This window comes from Dendropsophus ebraccatus, chromosome 3, assembly GCF_027789765.1.
Source record: "Dendropsophus ebraccatus isolate aDenEbr1 chromosome 3, aDenEbr1.pat, whole genome shotgun sequence".
Lineage (NCBI taxonomy): Eukaryota > Metazoa > Chordata > Amphibia > Anura > Hylidae > Dendropsophus > Dendropsophus ebraccatus.
In genome coordinates this window covers 201,998,684-202,004,683 of record NC_091456.1, presented here as the reverse complement: position 1 = coordinate 202,004,683, position 6,000 = coordinate 201,998,684, and the positions used below count along the sequence as shown (strand labels likewise).

At 46.3% G+C, this 6,000-nt stretch overlaps 1 protein-coding gene across 1 annotated transcript in view; it reads left to right on the top strand.

Moving 5' to 3' along the window:
* Positions 1-4,479: 4,479 nt before the first annotated feature.
* Positions 4,480-6,000, top strand: part of LOC138786396 (zinc finger protein OZF-like) — a 38,827-nt gene continuing 37,306 nt past the window's right edge. Inside the window, exon 1 of the mRNA XM_069963387.1 lies at positions 4,480-4,689. The gene's annotated coding sequence lies outside the window, so the exon portion shown is untranslated. The remainder of the gene's footprint in view (positions 4,690-6,000) is intronic.

Below are 6,000 nucleotides of genomic sequence, written 5' to 3'. Positions count from 1 at the left end.
CCCAGCCCGCCCCTGTCCCCCTGTATACAGACTCCACACACACCAGTCCTTTCCCCCTGTATACAGACCCCCACACAGCATAATGGTGGGTGCAGTAGTACATGGGGGGAGGGGGTGCAGTACAGCATAATGGTGGGTGCAGTAGTACATGGGGGAGGGGTGCAGTACAGCATAATGGTGAGTGCAGTAGTACATGGGGGAGGAGGCGCAAGGAGGCACAATGGTGGGTGAAGTAGTAAATGGTGGGTGCACCCCTCCCCCATATATTACTGCACCCACCATTGTGCCTCCTTCCACCTGTTAGTGAACCCATCATATTTACTGTTGTGCCCCCCATAAAAATTTCCAGTAGAACGGACGTGCTGTGGCACAATTGGAGACGCAAACTCGTGGCAGCCGTGTAGACCAGCGAGGCTAAACTGAATAAGCCACGCCTGCTGTACAGTCACGTGAATTGAGGAAGTCATGTGACCACGGGTCTATTTACGCTGTTGGATTTAGACATTACCATTCTCAGATCCGCCACTCTGTTCCCAAGTTACAACCTTCTCTGTATGTTGATGGATCAGACCTGACACCAGTATACAGAGAAGGTCGGAACTCGGGAATGAAGCAGCATCTGAAAATGGAATCAGTGCGGCAGCCCGATTCCGTGAGTATGCAGCACTTATAGATTTACCTGCAGCCTGGACCAGTGAGGCAGGGGTTAAGGTTATTAACCAGGCTGTGTCCTGAAGATGCTGCTTTCTCTCCCCTGTGCCTGTATCTTACACTGCACCCAGCCCAGGGGGGCACTTAACCCCCTTCCTTGCTGGTATGGGTGCAGTTTGAAGTGTCTGGCCCCCAGAGGGTTGAGTGTGGATACCATCCATCCATACTTAGCTGCTTACAGTCTGGCACCTAAGGGGTTATCTGTAAAGATGCCTCTACTGTAAGCAGTAGAGCACCTGTCACAATGATGGGTGTTCTACTCCTGCCTTTTTTTGTGCGTCTCTTTCTTTTTGTTTTTAGATAACGGTACCCAGAGGATTACATTGGATTCTGTGGACTATGTCGATGATCAGCTTTTTTTTTTTTTTTTTTATAAAATGGTCCATGAGGGGTTTAGGGTTGGTTTTTAAATAAAAAAAATGTATAAATTGTGTCTTGTGCTTTTTTATTTGCATCACAGGCTTAGTAGTGGAAGCTGTCTGATAGACATCATCCATTACTAAGGGTGGTATTACATGGGCCGATGGGAGCCCGATAATAACTATTACACATCCCGATAATTGTTTAACAAGGGCAGCGGGGACATTGTTACTGATGTCCTTGCAGCCCTTGTTTAAACTCTATACATTACCTATCCAGGCTACAGGGCTCCTCTTCCTCTGTGCTTCTCACCGGGTCCCGCGCACTCCTCAGCTGTCTCAGCTGTCACTGTCTCAGCTGACAGGCCGCTCAGCCAATCACTGGCCACTGCGGTCCCGGCCTGTGATTGGATGAGCGGCCTGTCAGCTGACACAGGCTGCCCTGATGCGCGGGACCCAGGGAGAAGCACAGAGGAAGGTTAGCCCTGCAGCCTGCATTGGTATGTATTCTTCGCATATCGTCGGCCACGCACTGCTATTACACGTAGCGGTGAGCGGTCGGCGCCCGACAATTATAGGTCAGAACCTATATCAACGATCAGCCGATGATCATTGTCTTTATTATACGGAACGATAATCGACCGGATAGGGCCGATTATCGTTCCGTGTAATAGTACCCTAAGTCGGGGGTTAGTGTTAGTAATAAAATGGCTAACACTAAACACCCCCCCGGCTACCGCCCAGTCTAGGAGAGCCAAATTTGATGCTCCGGGACTAATGGCACCTGGCTCTTCCTAGTAATCTGGTAGCATTGGGTACTGGGGTAATATTGTGGGGGTAGCGTTAGCCATTTTATACTAACATTAAGCCCCGACTTTGTAATGGATGCCATCCACTACTAAGCCTGTAATGTAAAGAAAAAAAAACAAGACACAATTGATAATTATTTTTTATTTGTAAAAACCCTAAAACCCTCGTTGACCATTTTATAAAAAAAAAAAAAAATAGTCATTAACGTCGTCCATGGAATCCAACATAGTCCTGGAAATACCGGTGTCTAAAAACCCCTCAGGGGGTTAAAAGGGTAGTTCGGCCATTGGCTTTTTTCAGAATGCCCTGGGGGATGAGGCGGTGAAAAGAATAACACCCACTTACCTTACTTGCTGCTCTCCCTCCCCATTCAGTTCTATCCACAATTGCTGATACAACTGAATATACTGCTGGCAGGAGTTCCCTCTTCTGCCTCTGGGACTTCTGCCAGACCTGACAAGAGGAGACCAGAGCCCAAGAAGAAGAGCAGGAACCTGGACAGGTGAGCTTATCCCAAGAAATACAACCCCCATCATGCCCTGCTTAACAGTTCATGGTTTGAGTTGTAGTTTTGCAGCCTGTAGCTCTCCCGGTTGCAGAACTACAACACCCATCATGTCCTGCTGGCAGTTCATGAGAGGAGTTGTCGTTTTTCAGCTGGAGAGTCAAAGATTGGGAAAAATTGATGAGAGTCAGTCCATTAATAATAGGGGACAATGGCACAGTACATGAGGGGGACACAGTGACACAATGCAAGAGGTGGAGGTAGTAGCACATTACATGAGGACAGTGACCGTTCATTGGAACACGGTGACACATTAGAGGGTGTGACTTTAGGATGCATTCACACTATGGGATAACCCGCTCTGGATTCTGTTGCTCGCCCCCACTTGCGCGCATCTCCATTCTATGGTGAGGCAGATAACGCCATCCACCCAAAGAATTGACATGTCAATTCTTTGGATGGACGGGTGACTGCGTCTTATTTTTCTGTCTCAATCTGTACTGAACCCTCCTGCAGCTACAACAGATTGTGCAGGACCCTCCATCACATTAATTTCCAACTTCCAGCAGCTCTTTCTTATATGGATTTGCTTTATCTGTGTTACTTATCTGCTAATTCTTCTTAAAGGCCCTATTCCACGGAACGATTATCGTCTGTATTCGGCTGATATCGGCCGCTACGAACGATAATCGTCCCGTGGAATAGAGTGCAACAATCAGCCAACATCGTTCATGTCGGCTGATCGTTGCAGTCGCTTGTTTTTCAACATGTTGAAAAACAAGCGACTGATATAGCAACGATCTGCTGCCGTTGCTCCGTTGAATAGGAGCGTTGGCAGCAGATGGTGCTGTATCCTATGGGCTGCCCGGACGATCTAGCGATCACCCGGGCAGCCCCCCCGCAGCTCCCCGCCCCCCCCCCCTCCTGCACTCACCCACTCGCTGAAAGCGCTCGTTTGCTCCTCTGACGACCCGTGGAATAGGGCTTTTAGGATCCATTGTTTTCTCTTTTGGTGGCTTCAGAGACAATTACCAGTGATCAATAGAGCTAAGGGTCCATTACACAGGGCGACTATGAGCGGCTTGTTAAGCCAAACACCGATAATCGGCCCGTGTAATATCATCGTTTGGTTGCTTGGTTTTCACCAGGCATAAAATCCTCGCCCATTGCTCATACATGTATTGTGTAATAGGGGAGCGATGAGTGATGAAAGTGAAGGGACGCACAAATAATCCAAATGATTGTTCGGGCAGCCACTTCCTCTGCCATCCGCACAATGTCTGAGCATCTAATAGCTCAGGGAAACATTCGTCAGCATCTGGTGTTGTAATACCATGACATACAATCATCTTCCCAGAACCATTTCATATTGTAACTTGAGGAACCGCTGTTTAATAGTCTGATGACAATATCTGAAAGTGCGGCTGATATAACTCTACAACAGGGACCATTCCTGAGTGAGGAGGCGAAACCCATCAAGGAAAAGGACCTTTCCTACATGTCACCTTCATGGTATAGGATAGGTAAAAAAAGGTGTTTCTCCAGTATGGGAAATAGCCATTACTATGTGAGGAGGCGAAACCCATCACTGAAAAGGACCTTTCCTACGTGTCACCTTCATGGCATAGGATAGGTGGAAAAGGTCCTTCTGCCGTATGGGAAATAGCCATTACTATGTGAGGGGGCTAAACCTCGTCACTCACAAGGACCTTTCCTACATGTCACCTTCATGGTATAGGAGAGGTAAAAAAAGGTGTTTCTCCAGTATGGGAAATAACCAATCCATTATGAGATGGCTAAATCCTATACCTATACAGGACCTCACCACTAGGGGGCAAAAAGGTCCTTACCTGTTATGGGGAATAGACAGCTGCTATAGAGCTGGCTATTTCCCATACCTGGGAGGGACCAGGTCCTCTTGCGGTATGGGATTTAGTCACAAACACAGTGAATGGTGCAGCAGCTCACTGCTTCCTACTTCCGGTCTAGGCCCCGCCCCTCCTGATGACATCAGACCTCAAAGGAGAGGATACATTCTAGCATCTGCCCTCTCTCCACTGCCGAGCTCCGCCTCTCTCACACTGATCACATGATCACAACAACATCAAAGGTCCTACACCATCTCTCATATACAGAGCAGGTCCTGGTGGTTCTCGTTCTCTCTGTTATCAGCAGACTCCCCATTATTCCCGGCAATGTACACAGAGGAGATATATATATACACACAGCCTGTGTCCATGATCTGTTAGCTCCATTCACACCTTCCCTTTGTCGTGTTGCTCGGTGGGAGACTCCAGCCTTAAGGTAAGTTCACACCATGAGGTTTATGTGCGGTAACACTGTGACTAGACGCTGGGGGGCTCAGACATGATACAGGGGGCTGCTGTGTTGGGATAGAAGTGCCTAGTTTGGTAACTGCTGGAGCTTTGGCTTTTGATTGGCTCCTTGTATTCACTAGTCATTATATTACACCAGTTTGCTGCAGTTTTCTCTAATGACCTTTGGCCCTTGGACGCTCCAGTTTGCATGCAGATGTCTATCTGGTGACATTTCTAGGCTGCAGTCTGAAGTGATGAGACCCCCAGACAGTTATTGCTGATAAGTGACATCCGATTGTCCCAGATATTTTTCTGTTGTTCGCTCATCATTACTCAGCACTAATTATGATCCGTGTCTCCAGGGTGAACTGAAGACTGTGATAGTCAAAAATTGTACAGTGGTACCTTGGTTTAAGAGTAACTTTACACGCCCCATATTAGGGCTGGGCGATATGGCCAAAAAATAAAATCTCGATTTTTTTTTTTTTTTTTTTTTTTTTTTTTTTTTTTTTTAATTTTTTTGGGACGATTCTCGATTTTTTTTTTTATTTATTTTTTTTGCTAAATAAACAGAACATTTTTCTCCCTGCAGCGTCAGATACAATTTTAATGATGTTTGAGACAACTATATTGCTTTCCACCATAACAGTGCTCCCCCTATAGTAGACAAGCCCATTGTGTGTCCCATATAAGTAGTTTTCCCAAATATGTGCCCTATGTACTCTGTGCCCCCATATAGTATAGGAGATCTTAGAAACATAGAAGATTGTCGGCAGAAAAAGACCACTGGGTCCATCTAGTCGGCCCTTTTAGTATTTTCTTCCTTATTATCTTAGGATAGATATATGTCTATCCCAGGCGTGTTTAAATTCTGTTATTGTAGATTTACCAACCACCTCTGCTGGAAGTTTGTTCCAGGTATCTACTACTCTTTCAGTAAAATAATATTTTCTTACATTGCTTCTGATCTTTCCCCCAACTAACCTCTCACTGTGTCCTCTTGTTCTTGAGCTCAGTTTTTTACTAAAAACACTCCCCTCTTGAACCTTATTTAGTCCCTTAACATACTTAAAGGTTTCCATCATGTCCCCCCTTTCCCGTCTTTCCTCCAGACTATACAGATTCAAATCCTTAAGTCTTTCCTGATATGGTTTATGCCTCACACCCTCCACCATTTTTGTAGCTCGTCTTTGGACCCGTTCTATTTTATCAATGTCCTTTTTTAGGTGAGGTCTCCAGAACTGGACACAGTATTCCAGATGTGGCCTCACCAGAGCTCTATACAGCGGGATCACAA